Raw genomic sequence first — 19423 nt, forward strand, 5'->3', positions numbered from 1 at the left:
ACATAAAGAACCCTGCAGGCCAGTGGTCCAGGTCACATTTTTTGAAAAAAAAAAATGTAAACTAATTCCTATGGACACATCTGATTTGTAGTGCAAAAATAAATAAAAAGAACACTGGAAAAAAAATACATTTAAAATGAACAATTTTAATCAACGGATTAGTATTTCAGAGCCCCCATCACAGACTCCTCTCCATCACAGATTCCCCCACTCAAAAAGCCCCCATAACAAATCCCCTGCCCCATCACAAAGCCCCCCCATTACACACTGACCATCACAAAGCCCACATAACAGATCATCCACCCCCAATACAAAGCCCTCCAGTGGTATTACACTGCCCCTGCTATAACATCGCAGCACCCCCTCCCCTCTGCTACCTTAATCACATAAGATGCAAAGCATGACAGGTCCTGGACAAAGGGCAGGACTTTTCAAGTGAAAGGCAGTTGATTGGTTACTGGGCAGTCCCAGCAATCACCCGCTTCTTAACTCAAAAGGTCCCGGACCTTTGTCCAGACGTGTCACGTTTCTCATCTTGTGTGATTAAGGTAGCAGAGGGGAGGGGGCGTGCTGCGATGTTAAAAGGGGCCGGGTAAATCACCCTGGTGGGCCGTAGTTCGAGGGCCCTTGCTCTAGGCGGTCAGGTCTTTTATTGGTGCTATTGTAAAGCTTTATTTTTATCTTATAAAAATAAACATTTTATACACAACTATTCTATGCAATGATGTTGCAGAAAGTGGCCCTAAATCATGTCTTCCGGGGTCCCCTGTTGACTCCTCCTCCTCTTGGTGCACCACCATAGAAAGCAGCTTCCTATGGTTGCACCTGTGGATTTGATTGACAGCACTAATTCTATGCATTAAAATAGAAAATGCCCCTTTGGTTACATTGCCCCCCTCATCTCCCTAAATACCCGAGTCCTTTTCTCAACCCAGTGCTGCTCTCCTTTCCTTTCACAGGCCTCAGTGAGAACAGCTGGAGCCATTGGGCTGGATTGGGCTGCCAGAACCAGAAAGAAACCGCAAGCTCAGGAAGATGTCTGCATGGGACTTTGTGTAGTAAAGCAGTGTCAGAGAAAAATCCCGCATTTTCTGGGCTTGTAAGTATAATCCAACATAAAGCACCAAAAAGGTAAAAGACCATATTTTTTTTTATTGAAATGGTAAATTTGTCCCTTAAAGTGTACGTACTTCTAAACTAACACCTTTTTTCAGCCCATCCAGTTTCCTTAATATAACAGTTCAAAGAAAAAAAAAAAAACTTAAATTTTATATACACAATGCTCAAAGCAGAACTCAGGCTTTGAAAAAAAAAAAAAAAAAAAACACAAAAACACAAAAACACCCACACACCAACCACTCCCTACAGCCCCTCTCCACCCTAGTTTTTTTTTTTATTTAGCACAATTCTCCTCTATACTCTATATCTCCTCTATATATAATATACATCATTTTTCCTGCAGGCTTCTAGCCCAGTGGTTCTCCACTACCAGCTGAAGCAGAGCTATTATGATAACGTAAGAATACAGCAGCAATAATATAGCTAAATATCCATCACATGGTCACACAATGTTATGAAAACTTTACCATAGTCCCGCAGAAGAAGGTGGAAAGTTTTCAAGCTAACAGCACCACCTAGTGGTAACACACTTTATTTTTCCTTAGATATATAAGCCAAACACATGCAAGAATAAATAAGGCAAAGAACCAGAGATGCTATAGAGCACAGATCTGCAATTAGCGGACCTCCAGCTGTTGCAAAACTACAAGTTCCATCATGCCTCTGGGTGTCATGCTTGTGGCTGTCAGAGTCTTTCTATACCTCATGGGACTTGTAGTTCTGCAACAGCTGGAGGTCCACTAATTGCATATCCCTGCTATAGAGTCGCCCTCTTGAATCTAAACCCATTTTGTATGGTATATAAAAAATTAGACACCAGAAGTTAAGTGAACAAGTCTGCTTACCTAAACAGGTTTGTGGAAATCAACACCTATAATCCTGTGCAATTTTTAAATGTAAGAAGCCCAGATATTTTTGCCACCATCAAATTTCTGTTTTCAGTGAAAATACATTAAAATACATTTTACACCAAACACCATAATGTCTTTTTTTTTTTTTTTTTAAGATTGCCTCAAGTAAACCGATGCCAAATATGTGAGGCTGCAAAATCGCCTTAGAAATTGCATCAAACTACAATGCTCAAATATGCATAAAGATGTTTGTGAACTGGCAGAGGCTGGGCAGGCTAGTACGCACACAACCTTTGCTCTCTCCACAGAGGAAAGGCCTAGATCTGGTTAGATTTTTATTGCCGTCTGGTCTCTCTTACTTCCTATGCAGGTGACAGAATAAGTGAGGGAAAAGCTTAAAGACCAGCATTTAAATCTGTTGGGGGTTCTAATCCTTTCCTTAGTGCATAAAAATAAACAAAGTTAGAGTTGGGCTTTAGATTATTAGAGCTATGCAGTCCTAAGTTTGAATGATGTACATTTCCCCCCTCTGAGCCCGACTCTTTAGTTTGGGTCAAGGGGTCAGATGTCACCTGAAGTCTGATAACGTCTGCCCCTAACAACTGCAGGACCTCACAAACTGCACTCTCTGGCCTCTGACAGCAAATAGGGCAGTAGTGCCATGTCACCTTTGCCTCACTACAGACACAAAGTAAAATTAAGTAAGGGTGTAAATATATTAGAACATAAGCCTGCACAATATGAGGATTATAAAGTACATATTTATAGCTTAAGAGGTTGTAAACTCCCGAAATAAAAATTCCCCAAAAAACAACCTGCTAGACAAAAAGGCATAAATGAGCTAGTATGCATCGCATACTAGCTCATTATGAAATACTTACCTTAGAACGATGCCCTACAGTGTTGCTCGAACTCTGCTCCCGCGGCAGACATCTTTCTCCGAGTTACTTCCGGGTTCGCGGGCTCCGGAACGGTGACTGGCTAGAGCCACAATGACGTTACGGGTCCTGAAGAAACGGTACGAGCGGGCTTGTTCCTTCAGTGCTCAAGTGCCGATAAAGGCAGCGTAGATAGTAAATATCTCCTAAACGATGCAAGTTTATGAGATATTTACAATACCTACAGGTAAGCCTTACTAAAGGATTACCTGTAGGTACAATTAAAGAAGAAGCCTTTATTTCCCTCTTTAAATAATGCCTAAGGGTAAAATAAATCTAAATGCCCAAGCCAAATTTTGACATGTGTTAGTAAAACTGTACATATCAACAAAACTACTTTTGCATCCAGGTGGATTATACCTGGGGGTTTTTTTTCCCAGGACAAAATGGGCTCTCATTTGGTGGTAAATGGTAATGGCCATTTTCTGATTTATTTATTTTTATCAAAGGAAAACCAGCCCAAAATGGTTAAAAAAAAATGTTTCTTTTGTAAATTTAGCGTTATATTTCTTGCTACTACCATTAACCTCCTGACGATCGCAGCGATACCACATGTGTGCACGATAGTAGTTTGTATTCATAGTACAGCCTAGAATCAATAAGACGCATTTGGCTTTTTTTTAATCCTGCCTAAAATGTACCGATATGAATAAAAAAAAAATCAATCTTGTCCATACAAAAAAATAACCCTGACCTTTGACAAAAAAACTAACCACTGATCTAGATCAAACCTTGACACAAGATTTAGGAGTGGTAAGTCAACCGATGTATTTTTGTACTTCCCAGGTCTTTAAATGAATAAAATGCTATGTGTATGTATTGAATTTTTTTTTGCTCCAACATACATTTGAATTGATAAAAGTTAAGCAATTTCAGCAAAAACAGAACATGAGTGTGCTCCCCGTGCTGGACAACATAGCCTGGATGTGCATGCCTGTCTGCTGGAGACCTACGCTACAGGAATGGCTCACTCAACTTAACAAACAGACATGGATGAACTTATCCACACAACATACAGACTAACCAGGTACACTACAATGTTCACTTACTGGATATGTCATAAAACAACGTCTCTCCTCACCCAAGCTGAATTCTTGCACATTTCTGACCCCTGACTGACCAGCCGCTCTGAGTTTAGAGACCCATGGGGGCTGAGACCTGGTAGTTGAGGACTGAGACCACCTTGGGAGACTACTCTTCCACACAATCCCTGTAACCCTCCTTTCTTATCCCTATTAGATCCCCACCCACCCCTCTCTCCTTTATAAGTGCTGCCACCCTCACACTTCCCCATAACACCCCTCTTTTTTTTCAGTTTCTTCAGTTAGAACTCCAGTTTGGATTGGCCAGAAAATTTCCAGTTACACTCAAGGCATCACCACACACACACCCACCCACACAACCACCCACACACACCCCCAAAAAAATAAATTAGAAAAACAGCAACATCCATCTTGTCAACCAGAAGGCCTCTTTCCATAAGTACCAAGAAGAAGGACATTTGACTGAAGAGAGGGTTTGGCCAGGCCTTTACACCCTCTCTTTGGCTGACCCATAAAGGATTGCCCTGACAAACCGTAATTGACTCTGCCATCTACCCCGTCATATTATACAAACTCAAACATTTGCAACAATAACCCAACTACCTGGTGCCAGTAAAGAGGTTGTAAATCTCATGCAGTATTTGTACAGGTATAGGTAAGCCTAGAATAAGGGAGATTCCCCACAGAATGCGCAGGAGTGACGTCACGTGGCGCCAGAGACAGAGTCACAGAGCCGGAGTCAACGCCACCCCCCGGAATACTGGCAAAGATGGATGCGGTCTGCAGCGGGGGTGATGCAGGCTTCATTTGCAGATGTCACATAATGTGCTAGTATGCATTGCATTCTAGCGCATTATGCTTTTACTTTGCAGGGAAGGGGGACATTTATTTTCCTGTAGAGTTTACTTCCTCTAACACTTTAAAATTCTTTGACCTTTCCAAGGAAGCCCCACCTCTGTTTATATCCTCATATGTCAATATGTTTATGTGAATTATACTCCAGCAGCTGCACGTTTGGATATACATTCTCTGTAAACATGTATAACATTTAATAAAATCTTTGTGGGAGAAAAAAAAAAAAAAAAAAAAAAAAAAAAGATCGGCACCCTCCTTGATTAAAACTGATGGCTATACTGCACCACATAACGTGCTTTAAGTACATTTTTGTACTATGGAGCAATCAAAAGTACAATCAAACCTTAATTCTGGGGAAAAAAGGTAATGGCTATTTTCATCACTTTTCTGATACAGCATTTGCATTGTGATAAGCAGATGTACCCATTACCTGAAACGTATTCTGTATCAGAAATCACAACCTAAGATTTATAAGAAAGATACAGTCAGTGTGGATCTTCCCTGTTGAAAATCATCTCATTTTACTAAGTAGACAAGATGGATTAGGTTTGTTTGGGTTTATGTCCACACTGCTCTCTCCCCCTTTCCAAACACTTGCCTGGCTCTCTGCAATCAAAATATTACAGCTGCACTGCTGGCAGGAGGGATTAATCTCTGCAGCTGGAGGATTAGAGTGCACACTGACCACCCACAAGTACTGTGCATATACCCAGACCCACTGTATTATTTCAGATACATCATGGAGCACATTACAGCTTCAAAAAAAAAAAAAAAAAAAAAGTGGATACAATAAAAACCTGGGGAAAAAAATAAATAAAAAAAAAACAAACACAGTTTACCTATATGCTGTATGTGTATGCATGTGTACATTCAAAACTTGCCTGAGGTCTTGGAGGTCAAATGCACCTGTCATTCTCCGTGAGCTCAGAAAAGTCCCTTTATTAGGCCTCATGCACACTGGATGTTTTTACAGCGGCTGTTTATGGCTTCAGACGTTTTCTCTCTGCAGCCAGTAAACTCCCCTGCATGTTATCCTGTGTGTCCATGCACATAGGCTTGATAAAGTACCCAGAACTAGTGGGCTTTAATAGGAGCAGCTCCTAAGGCCTCAAGTACACGGCAGCTGGTAAATGGACGTTTAGGAGCATTTGGGCGTATTTTTTTTAGCAGCCCCTGACCGATCCCCAATGTTATCTTATGGGTACATGTACACTCAGGCGTTTATAGTAGTTTAGAAGCATTTTTTTTTTAAGTAGAAAATTGCTTTCAGGACAGTAAATTAGTGGCATTTGAACGCCAAATGCTTGTAGGAGAGAAAAAAAAAAAAAAAAGGGATCATTTCCAAGGTGGAAAAAACAGACTTTACAGAACGCTTGTTATCGGCTGCGGGGTTGGGGGGGGGGGTGTTTTGGTGGACAGGGAGGAGAGGGAGATTTTTCCTGCATTGTGGGCATCTGGGAGGTTCTAACGAACTGTAAAATCTGTTTAAATAAGAAAAAAACAATTCCAAACGGAAACACTCACTGAAGCCGCTAAACACCCCCATGGCATGTAGAAATGGCAAAAACGGACGTTGCTAGCTGTCAACTTTCAGTGTTTAGAAGAGTGGATATAGGGTGTAGTCCTTCACGCTATCAAATGAATCAATCTAATAAATCTAATATAATGAATAATCAAATGAATAAAAAGTGCCGCCAGACCTAAAGTGAATGGGTATATAATAAAAATATGGTCGGCGCAACTAAACTAATGAGTGAAAGTTTTATTTGCACAAGATTTATATACACAGGATTGCACAGATTCATATTTTATTCTCATATTTTCACCGTTTCACTCATTACTTTAGTTGCACCGACCATATTTTTATTATATAGTGTAAAGAAGAGGTTTTCAAACGTCCTGTGTACATGAAACCTCTGATAAAAGCTTAAAAAAGCTGAAAACAGGCTATTCGGCCTTTATCAGTTTTTGAGCCATAAGCTTTTGTGGCCGTATAGTTTTGCCAAAAAAAACAAACACTAAAGCAAAACACTCATTCTACAGCTAACACTACTGGCATTTTTATAAGGTCCAGTGTGCATGAGGCTCGACTCCACTTTCATGGGGGGGGGGGGGGGGGGGGGGATGGGGGGAATAAATAAAAATATAGCATATATAAATTGTGGCACAGGTCATATTGTAATTGAATATTAAAAATGGCCTTTCCTTTTCAATCTGCAGCTTTGCAATTTTCTAAAAATGCTAAATGGCTACCTGGTGGTGTCCTGTACACAGAATGTATACTGACCACCCCCCAGAAACATTTCCTTCCGTTTTCCCAGAAGTCCGCACCAAGTCAGATTTCAGGCATCCAATAGGAAATCACGTCTAAAGGGATGTAGACCCTGCAATTTTCCTCATTAGAGACCTGCAGGTGCACAGCCGATAATTGCGAAAACACTCCCATTAGACTCACTTTCCCACATGGATACAAACACACTGGGATTTCTTCAGAATAATAAAAATGTAGAAATTTGCAACAAAGTTTGCCAAAATCCTTGTAATGTACATAAGTTATGCAGCCTCATAGGACTGTAAGAGGAGAATGAAAACTCCTACAAGCTACCAGTGCTCAGCTGGATACTTATAGAAGTCACAAGACTGCTATATACTGCTGATGAGAAAGTATTTAGCGGTTTATATTTACTAAAATTGCATTTCTGTGTACTGTGGGAGACCAGATATAGTGAATGCAGGGTCCTAGGTTTAGTAACATTTTAAAGTGGTGTTGCCACCAAAAAAAAATAGTTTAAAAATTCTTTAAAAAATGTAATTAAAAAAAAAATATGGAAAAAAAAAAATTTTTTAACTCCCCTTTAAATGCCTGTTGCCAGGGGGTCCCTCATGGTCTGCCTTCTTCAATGCCCGGGCTGGTGAAATCACTTCCCCTCGCACCGCACATCACGTGGGTCTAGGTCACGTGTCTCAGATGACTGTGCGGCGTAGTGGGTGTCCGGCTGTGAAGCCACAGCCGGGTCCCCACAGTAAGAATGACGGCGCCACAAGTGGAGCGGGGAACGAGGGGGGGCTTCATTCCCCCACATCGCTGGACCCTGGGACAGGCAAGTGTCAGATTATTAAAAGTAAACAGCTGCAGTATTTGTAGCTGCTGACTTTTTTTTTTTTTTTTTTTTTAGGGGCACCCCACTTTAAGATAAACTTTCAGCCCTATTAGACAAGTCTTTATTCGATTTGAAGTAACGAATTGAAGCCCAACTGAACTTTGTTTCAATTATCCAAATACATACCCAGGAAAATGTGCAAAAATATATATTAGTTTGTCTCGTTTAAAAGTAGCCACAGCCCAAGTAGAAAAGCCTGTCCCCTGCCATTATGTTGTAGAGTGGGTTTGTTGCTCTCTGTGGGAAAGAGGTGATCTATTTGCAGAAGTTTTTTTTATTCTGGCCTGCCCTAACCAGCATTTTTGCCTAGGTGTGGATGACGTGTCCCCACTCCAGCAGCCACCTGGAATATCCCAGGAAGCTTCAGGAGTAGGGACACAGAGCGGGAAGTTGTCAGAGCTGTGCGCATCATCAGGTGTTAGCTGCCTGAACCCGGGAGAGGATGCCAGCTCCTGAAAACTGAGGATGATCATGGTGGTAGCGTGAGACACCTGAACAGTGGGTGGCAACAGGACAATGATCGATTCACTGGACAAATGAGTATATGAATTGAGAACAATGCTGCAAAATAGGTAAGAGGGGTTTAGAAAAATAAAATGGGGGTGTGAAGTTCTTTAAGAACCAGTTACAAAACATTAAAATATAGAAGGCAAGCAACACTTCAACACACACAACAGACTTGGTCTACAATTGTTCAACACAGCCGGGAGGCGCCACTTAATGACTCCATAAGAGAAACATTTAGAAAAGGCAAAAGACATGCCATCATTTAGAGCCAATGAAGCCAATAGAACTGACCGTCACATCAGTATTCTGTGGAAGGCATTTTCCACTTTTCTTTAGCTATGAAAATCTGGGCTTATTTCTGTAAAATCTTAAAAGAACCAGACAAATTTATTTTTATTCAATTCAATCTATGACACAAGGGAGCTTTAATCTTTACAGACATGCTAGTGTGTTTCCGGCTGCAAGTGTACCAATTACTCTTCTTTATATAACAATAATTACATTTGTACTAGTGATGGGAATATTTGTTAGAGCACATCTATGGTTAATATGTAAATATTTATTTTCATTGTGTTTTAATTATTTCTAGCCTATTCCCATTACCCCGAACGATCTTGAACTTTGTAATTTTACTCTGTGAAGATCGATCCTCACCCATTCATTTACCTCCTTGAATTCTGTGACACGTATTCACTATGACCAGTTGATATTAAACCCAAAAAATGCATTATATTGCAGCTGACAATCTGGTTTTGTGGCTAAAATAGTTTTTTTTTTTTTATGTCCCCCCCCCCCCCCCCCATTTTCACCTGTTGATCTGGCCAGTAACGCATCTTCTGTATTAGAGCACCTTTGGGCAATGGCACTGTTAATCTGGTGGTGGGGGGGGGGGGGGGGGGGTTGGTAGTACTAGCAGACCTATGCTGGGCACACACAAGTTTTGTTTATTTTTTCAATTCAACCCAGCAGGCTAAATTGGGGGGGGGGGGGGACACAACTGACTGAACCCACATACCAACAGGTTTTTTTTTTGGAGGGGGGGGACCTTTACAGTGGTCTCCGACTCTTGTCGTTAATGGTAATGGTTTGTCTCAACACTCTAAACTGCAACAGTTGCAGGAGAGCTTGTTCAGTTGAAAAACAGACTTACTGGTTGGATCAGCAAGTGAAAATTCAATTGAGAAAGCCTAAAAAGAAAAGAAAAAAAAAAAACACGAAACTAATGCCATCATCACATCTAAGTAATGGTAAGCTACCTTATAATAAAAGGTTTGCTTTTGAGTTTAATAACGCTTTAATAAGACAATACTGTGAGGAATTATGTAGTATAACATACGGCATATTTTTCCTAGAGAAATATGAAGTGTATAGCACAGCAAACAGGACGGGTTGTACTTCCATGCATGCGACAAAGCGTTGTCCAGCATAAATATCATGGTCTTCGTGAAAGAGGACTTCTCCCTGTACCACTGCTTGAAGAAAGTGTCTTCTTAAAACTGGTAGCTTTGGAAATAGATTTTGAATCTTTAACCCAAAACGTCCAACTCATCTTTAACCTCTTTCCCGATCAAGTTTATTCATAAATTTCTTTTTGCCCTTTGATATCAGAGACCCACGGCATATCTACATACGGGCTGGGCATTCACACACATCTTGGACCATGCACGACTGTATGACTGCTGCGCAGATAAACCATGGGTCTCTGCAGTGTCCCAAATACCTGGCAGAGCGCAGCACACATGCATAGAAACCCGTGGCACAAATGCAACCTCAGTAAAACTGCCTTCTGTGGGGGTGTGAAATAGTAAACCCAGGAGGCAGCGGTGGTGTGTACAGAATTCTCGTTTAGCCTAGAAAGCAGTTAGTGCAGTCTTGTAGCACAGAAACTGGGCTAAACTTAGCGGTAATGAAACATTTTCAGTTCTGTAATAGGAGGAACCAAAAAAAAAAAAAAAAAAAGGTTAATTTAATGTGTGAAAGTCCGCTTTAACATCTATCATTGCAGCACAGCCCAGAGCCCTCCCTAGACATTGACTTTCTCAAATTTGGAATTTACATTCACAAATACACACCACTGCCTTTATATTTTGTAATGAGGGCAACGAGCGATCCTATGATAAATAGTCACTTTAAGGAGCCTGCCTAAAATGCTGACTAACTGCATTTTTTTTTTACCTGCCCTGTGGAATGGAATTGTACAGGGGGGGCCCCGAACCTCTGGTCTAGGATCCTCCGCCGATGCTCAATGCTGCACCTCTGGCAAGCGCCCCATAGAAAGATATGGGACCACTTGTGCTCGCCCATTTCCGAGTCTCGCGCTCTGAGTCTAAAGAGAGGCAGCAGAACCCTGCTCTACCCCCGCTCCCTCGTCACTGGCTTTGATTGACAGCATCTGTAGCCAATGGCTCCCACTGCCTCAGCAAAGCCAGTGAGACCAGGAAAAGAGGGGAGAGAAGAGCTTCAGATGAGCACAACGCTGGATCAAATGAGAGCTCAGGGAAGTGGGGAGGGGGGTTGATATTGATGCCTAAACATTTACCTTAATGCAAGGAATGCATCAGGGTAAAACATGCTTAGGCTTTAAAATCACCTTATGCTGGCTATAGATTACTTTTGTTTTTCCGTCAGCCAGCGGGCTGAACAAAAATGCATTCCTCCATTCACACAAGTTGGATAGAGGAATCCCCCTATCCCACCAGGGCTGTCAGAATACACTGGTCAGAGACTGCAGTTGGCTGAGAGAAATTTTCCCAACAAGCCCATTTGACAAAAGTCAACCCAATGACCAACTTCTGTCGAGCAGTCATGGACACACATGATTAAAATTCATCTGCTCCCTGCTTGATTTAGATCTGTCTAGGGCCAGCTTACTCGCCCTTGCAATTTAAAACATATTATACGTATGCTGACAGCACCCTGCTAAAGCGGTTAGTTCCAACTTTAGGTTTTTCCACTAGTTCACTTTCAATTATTTAAATTAAATGGCAATCTCAGCACAACCACAAATTCTTCAAAACCAAAACTTAAACCAATTAGATAACATATGGATAGCGGTTCTGAAATTGGCAGACATACAAAACAATCATTCATAATTCTAAACCACCAATTTCCTTTTTGCACAGAAACAATATATAAGAATATCACTGATCATGTGACTGCAGTCTATGATTACTATCAGGAGAAACAGCAGCAGCCATGTTTGCCTTTCTATTTCAGTTTTGTGCCATTTTAGAACAAAACCACCAAATTTCCATTCTACAGTTTCCTGTAGATCAAACAAAAAAATAAATAAAAATATGGGAAAATTGGTTACAGGGTGGTAAAAACAAAGGTTTTTTTCTTTTGTGTTTTTTTTTTAAAGCAAACCACACTGTATTGTGTTAATACAAAAACAAACGCACCAAAAGTTTTTTTTATCTTCAGTCGGTCCCTAAAAGATCCTAAAAAAATTCTTTACCTAGCAAGGAAGAACATACTGTTGTTCTGACAACTGTCAAAAGTATTTTATGAGGAACTCTTTACACTCACACTCCATTTGCCTCAAGTCTGACAACAGGAAATCTGGGACTGCATAGGACGGTTTGAAGTTCTGACTGCTGTACCAGGAGCATGCAGATATTTGGACACCTTAGACACCTTCCTGCCCGAGCCAATTTTCAGCTTTCAGCGCTGTCGCAATTTGAATAATTATGCAGTCATGCAACATTGTACTCAAATTTTTTTCTCATTTTGTTCCCGTAAATAGAGCTTTCTTTTGGTGGTATTTGATCGCCTCTGTTTTTTTTTTTGCACAAATAAAAAAAAAAAAAAGACCGACTTTTTTTTAAAAAATGTTTTTTTCTGTTACAATTTTTTGTAAATAAGTATGTTTTTCTTCTACAATGACAGGCACTGATATGGCGGCACTGATGGGCATTCATAGGTGGCAATGATTAGCACTCATAGGCAGCACTGATGGGTGGCACTGCTGGGCATCACTGCATTTTGTACATGATGGTGCCAGTCAGTACCCATTTGTGGGCACTGATTGGCACAGATTTGGCATATGTGGATGGCCATGGGTTACATACCTGGCCATCCACGTTACCCACATCCCTGGTGGTCCTGGGGGCTTCCCTGGTGGTCCAGTGTGGTCATCCGAGGGGAGGGGGGGGGCTGCGCTGATAATCAGCACAGACCCCCGTCAGGAGAGCCGCCGATCGGCTCTCCTCTACTGGCGAGTGAGGAAAAGCCGATCAACAGTTTTTCCTGTTTACATCTTGATCAGGCGTGATTGGACACGGCTGATCACGTGGTAAAGAGCCTCCGCCAGATGCTCTTTACTGAGATCGGTCTAGCAGTGTGTCAGACTGACACCACTCCTCCGCAGCCCCGTCGCGACAGGACAGGCAAAACAAGCGGCTTTGCAGAGCGCACAGAGGACACGGGAGGCTGTATTCCCGATCTAGCCAGCAGTAAGGGGGCAGGGCCGGGAGCTCCACTGATGCGCCAACTCTGCCCCATGTAGCCTGTATGCTCAGAAAAGAACGGCTGTAGTTAGAGCAGTGATCAGAGTGGGGCACATCAGTGGAGCTCCCGGCCGCGCCCCCTCTATACTGGCTGGGGAATACAGAGGTCTGGGGGCGGGGCCAGATGCTCCACTGACGTGCCCACTCCGATCACTGCTCTAACTACAGCCGCTCTGTTCCAAGTGGAGCTCCTGGCCCCGTCCCCTCTGCTAGCTAGCACGCGAATACAGCCTCCTGTGCAATCTGCAAAGCTGTCATTGGGGCCCCAATTCACAGATACTCTCATGCAGTATATCCGCAGTCTCTGGTAATCTCATGCAGTATATCCGCAGTCTCTGGTAATCTCATGCAGTATATCCGCAGTCTCTGGTAATCTCATGCAGTATATCCGCAGTCTCTGGTAATCTCATGCAGTATATCCGCAGTCTCTGGTAATCTCATGCAGTATATCCGCAGTCTCTGGTAATCTCATGCAGTATATCCGCAGTCTCTGGTAATCTCATGCAGTATATCCGCAGTCTCTGGTAATCTCATGCAGTATATCCGCAGTCTCTGGTAATCTCATGCAGTATATCCGCAGTCTCTGGTAATCTCATGCAGTATATCCGCAGTCTCTGGTAATCTCATGCAGTATATCCGCAGTCTCTGGTAATCTCATGCAGTATATCCGCAGTCTCTGACCCTCTCCTGTAGTATATCCGCAGTCTCTGACCCTCTCCTGTAGTATGTTTATTAATGTGCCGCTTTACTTGCTCAATGACTTTTCAGTTAGAGTAAGGCCTCATGCACACGAGACGCAGATGAAACCTCTGTCAAAAAAAAGCTGAAACGCGCGTTTAGAAACGCGCGTTTTGCCGCGTTTGCATGTCGCGTTTAGACGCGTTTAGACGCGTTTAGACGCGTTTGCGTTTAGACGCGTTTATAAAGATAACATCATGTAGACCCTCCCCAAGCTCTCAAAGCATTTTTTTTAACTATTTCTGCTATTTTGATCAGAGTGAGCAGCAGCAGCATAGAGAGCAGTTGTACACTTGCATTTGCCGTGTCACTTGCCACGGCACCTGCCACAAGTTGTGGATTGTCCACTTGCCACGTCACTTGCCACAAGTTGGGGATTGTCCACTTGCCACATCACCTGCCACGTCACCTGCCACAAATTGTGGATTGTCCACTTGCCACGTCACTTGCCACATCACCTGCCACGAGATGTGGATTGTCCACTTTCCACGTCATCTGCCATGCCACCTGCCACAAGCTGTGGATTGTCCACTTGCCACGTCACCAGCCACATCACCTGCCACAAGTTGTGGATTGTCTACTTGCCGCGTCACTTGCCACATCACCTGCCACGTCACTTGCCACATCACCTGCCACAAGTTGTGGATTGTTCACTTGCCACGTCACCTGCCACGTCACCTGCCACAAGTTGTGGATTGTCCACTTGCCACGTCACTTGCCACGTCACCTGCCACGTCACTTGCCACGTCACCTGCCACAAGTTTTGGATTGTCCACTTGCCATGTCACTTGCCACGTCAGCTGCCACGTCACTTGCCACGAGATGTGGATTGTCCACTTTCCACGTCATCTGCCATGCCACCTGCCACAAGCTGTGGATTGTCCACTTGACACGTCACCAGCCACATCACCTGCCACAAGTTGTGGATTGTCCACTTGCCACGTGACTTGCCACATCACCTGCCACGTCACTTGCCACATCACCTGCCACAAGTTGTGGATTGTCTACTTGCCGCGTCACTTGCCACTTCACCTGTCACGTCACTTGCCACGTCACCTGCCACAAGTTGTGGATTGTTCACTTGCCACGTCACCTGCCACATCACCTGCCACAAGTTGTGGATTGTCCACTTGCCACGTCACTTGCCACAAGCTGTGGATTGTCCACTTGCCACATCACTTGCCACGTCACCTGCCACGTCACTTGCCACGTCACCTGCCACAAGTTTTGGATTGTCCACTTGCCACGTCAGCTGCCACGTCACTTGCCACATCACCTGCCACGTCACCTGCCACAAGTTGTGGATTGTCCACTTGCCACATCACCTGCCACGTCACTTGCCACAAGATGTGGATTGTCCACTTGTCACATCACCTGCCACATCACTTGCCACATAACCTGCCACAAGTTGTGGATTGTCCACTTGCCACGTCACTTGCCACAAGATGTGGATTGTCCACTTTCCACGTCACCTGCCATGCCATCTGCCACAAGTTGTGGATTGTCCACTTACCACGTCACCAGCCACATCACCTGCCACAAGTTGTGGATTGTCCACTTGCCACACCACTTTCCACGTCACCTGCCACGTCACCTGACACAAGATGTGGATTGTCCACTTGCCACGTCACCAGCCACATCACCTGCCACAAGTTGTGGATCGTCCACTTGCCACGTCCCTTGCCACGTCCCCTGCCACGTCACCTGCCACAAGTGGATTGTCCACTTGCCACGTCACTTGCCACGTCACCTGCCACAAGTTATGGATTGTCCACTTGCCACGTCACATGCCAGTCACCTGCCACAAGTTGTTGATTTTCCACTTGCCACGTCACCTGCCAAGTCACTTGCCGCGTCACCTGCCAGGTCACTTGCCACGTCACCTGCCACAAGTTGTCTATTGTCCACTTTCCACGTCACTTGCCACTTCACCTGCCACGTCACTTGCCACAAGTTGTGGATTGTCCACTTGCCACATCACTTGCCACCTGCCATGTCACTTGCCACAAGTTGTGGATTGTCCACTTGCCACGTCACTTGCCACAAGTTGTGGATTGTCCACTTGCAATTGCAATTGTTTAAAATATTTTTCTAATGGTTTTTCATCATTTGCAATCATTTTTGAGATTTTTAATGTAAAAAAAAAGGTCACCTTTAAAAACGCATATAAACGCAAACGCGGCTAAACGCGGTTGCCGCGTTCAGCCGCGTTTAGCCGCGTTTAGCCCCGTTTTGCGTCTGAAACGCAGAAATTTTTGTCTCTGAACGCATTTTTTTGCTTCTGGAAAAACGTGATTAAACGCAACTGCATATAAACGCAAAAAAACGAGACTGTGTGCATGGACACATAGGATAACATTGAATGAGTTCAGGTGCAGTTGAAAAAACTGTCCAACTGCATCTGAACGCGCGTTTAACTGCGTCTCGTGTGCATGAGGCCAAAGGGTTTGCCTTTGCAATTTTGTTTGTTGATGCACTTTAATATAATAAAAAAATATTGTACTAATACTAACCACAAACTATGGCAATTTACATTTACCCGATTGTATACCATTTTTCTAAATTTTCTTATGTACAACTCGTTATTATTGAAATTATTCTGTCTTACACACTTTCTTTGTACTACATTTTGTACCAAATAAAAATAGTTTGTAAACGGGGGAAAAAAAAATTGAATCGAATCAGAGTTTTATATTAAAAAATATATAATCAGATTGGGGGGGGGAAATCACCCAGCCCAACTTACAATGCCCTTTTCTGCATTGTAACTGTGTGTAGGCCTTGCACAGAGCAGCCCTGATCCTCCTCTTTGATTCCTCCACCAGTGCTCCTGGTCCCTCCTATTAACCATGTGCCGCCACAGTAAGCCGCTGCTCTCTGGCACAGTGCTGGATTACCGGGTTCAGGTGAGTATTTAGGGGAGTGAGCCAACAATAAAAGGAATAGAAACAGAAAAAGCTATAAGGCCAAAAAACCTTTAGACTTTACAATCACTTTAACAGTTTAGAAAATGTAACTATAAAAGTTGGGGAATGGAAAGTTAGCACATTTTGTGGCCTTTTCCATTTGGAAGTGTATAGTCTACATGCAATATTTAAGCCCTTTCCATTCAGTGAGACTATCCTGAGAGAGACCATGGCTGGGTCAAGATTCAGTCAGATTTTTGGCCACTGGTTAGGTCCAAGCAAAGAACAATGGAGACAGACTTCCCAGGGCCAAGTAAAATGTCTTTGAGAGGGGAGAGGGGAGAGAGGAGACAGAGGCTGAGTGGTTGCTCGCCACTTTCAGTCCAAAAACAGGTGGGGAACGGTAGACCCTATGTAGGGATGACCAGATGTCAAAAGGAGTGAGAGTGATAGATGAGTGGGCTGGGAAATGCGAGCCCTTAAGGCGTTTATCTAGATATGTGCAACAATACTGCAGGAGTTATATTCAATTATAGAAAAAGTACTAGTCCCAGCAAATTGTGTCTTCCAGAAACATGTGGCATCAAGTCCACAGGAAACTTATAAATATCAGAAGTTCCAGGAAGAATCTGTTGGGTCACTTTCTGAAGCAAGCATTCTTAACAGATCAGTCAAACTATTTTAGTTTTCCATCACAGTGATGAGAAAATCTGATTCTGTGTGAGTTTTCTGGAATGCAGCCTGGAATGGTGACATCAGTGTCACTACTCCTGTCACACCGAGTGAGGCTGTCACTGTAGAGAGTGTTGGGGGCAGGAGCAGGCTGCGTTCTCTCCTCATGCAGCTCCTCCCTCGGGACACATGTACCAAGGAGGCAGAAGTTTGCAGGAATCCTCGAAAAGAGGTAAAGGGGGCAGCCTGTGCCATTATTGACCCAAAATTTTATTGTTCAAGTTAGCCATTTGATGCTTGTGTTGTCAAAATTGCCAGTTACTCACCCACTGTCACAATTGCCCATTTCTTACCTAGCTCTGCTGACCATGTATTTTCCCAATTTTCCATTTATAGCTCACATACTGTCATTTGTTTCCAACCTATCGGGATTGCTGGTGTGTTGACCAGATTTATTGCCACAGACTCCCACTGCTGCCAGTATTTACCCAAGTATTACCAAAGTTAATATAGTGGCATCAACTCATACCCTTAAAATGCAGTATTTTCACTCCCATCTCTGATTTAAGGACATGAGCTACCTCTTGCAAAATCTCAGGCTCATATGCTTAGAACATTTTCCAGGCATGGCTTGGTGCCTTAACTTGCACAAAATTTACACTTCAAAGTAAAAAGGCAATATTTTCAATACTCCCGATGAGGCCATGATGTTGTCGGCTAATTAATCCTTAGCCCTTCTTTGTAACTGCATTAAGTTTCCATGGAAGTTAGTGCCCTATAGAAGGCACATGCTCATTTGCAAGCAATGAGAATGAACCTTTATATGGCTGTGACAAAGAATGCACAAGAGGCTGTGTACGCACACACACGACCCATAAGCCAAGTCCTGCCAGCAGCTGAATCTTGCTTCCCATTCATACTCAGAGATCTTGACAGAGTGGCCCCTCTGTCACAACTGATTCCAACACCAACGTCATCCTTACAACTGTGCGCTCTCTCCCAGTGCATTCCTACAACAGGCATTTCATTACTGTGTTCACTGGAGGAATTCTCAGCATTTTCCACTGAGTTCATGTAACCATCACGCACACAAGCTGCTTTATGCAGCTGTACATGAGCTTAACTTCAGATAGGAAGGAATGTACGCAAACAATGAAAATAAATTTATGAAAATCACTTCTACTGCCTTTATATTTTTTTAATTTTATCCTGGGACAAGCAAAAATCACACGAAGGATTTGATCTGCATTCATTTTTTAAGCGGATAAAGAAAATGTAATGTTCATAATTTCTGTTAAAGCAGTATAGAGCTGTAGGTTTCAGAGTTAACCACTTGCCTACTGGGAGTTTTTAACCCCCTTCCTGCCCAGGCCAATTACCAGCTTTCAGTGCTGTTGCACTTTGAATGACAATTGCTTGGTCATGCTACACTGTACCCATATGAAATCATCTTTTTTTTCCACACAAATCAGTTTCTTTTGGTGGTATTTAATCACCACTGGGGGGTTTTTGCCTTTCCAATTTAAGCAATTTAATAACTGGCTTACAGTGCTGCACCTTCCTATTCCATTCTGGAAGATGATCTACAGGATACTACAGGACACTGAGGTTGCACTTTACACTTTGGGTCCATGCACACTAGCCGCCCACTCACCCGCATTCTTGGAGGGGGCACCATTGCCCCCCCCCCCCCCCCCGAATCCGCCCTTGTGGCAGGTGTGTACTGACTCCTATTTAACCTCAATTTTTATATGTGATTGCTTAATTTCACACACAACTACATCCCCAATTATAAGAGTATGTGCACACTTATGCAACCACTTTTTTTTTTTTTTTAAGCGCAGTCTGCATGGAGCCATATTGCACACTGGAAAAACACAAATGCTTCTAAACGCAGCTTTTACCTTTTTTTTCCCCCTGTCTGTTCTCTCTAGAAACGCACTTGCGATGTAGTTTATGCCTTTAAAAGCCCCAATGTGCATGGACACATAGGATAACACTGAGCTGCTTCTACAGGCAGGAGGAAAAAATAATGCAAAGCTCCTGTAAATGCAGCTTTTTATTAAAAAAGTGTGCGTTGACTAAAGCGGTGGTCATCAACCCTGTCCTCAGGGCCCACTAACAG

General features: G+C 43.1%; 1 protein-coding gene across 5 annotated transcripts in view; it reads right to left on the bottom strand.

The window, feature by feature from the left end:
• The window catches only part of RALGPS2 (Ral GEF with PH domain and SH3 binding motif 2), a 342255-nt gene that overhangs the window by 228333 nt on the left and 94499 nt on the right, over positions 1-19423 (bottom strand). The gene's annotated exons all lie outside the window — the stretch shown is intronic.

This window comes from Lithobates pipiens, unplaced genomic scaffold, assembly GCF_037356315.1.
Source record: "Lithobates pipiens isolate NorthernLeopardFrog02 unplaced genomic scaffold, aLitPip1_a1.2 Scaffold_23, whole genome shotgun sequence".
Lineage (NCBI taxonomy): Eukaryota > Metazoa > Chordata > Amphibia > Anura > Ranidae > Lithobates > Lithobates pipiens.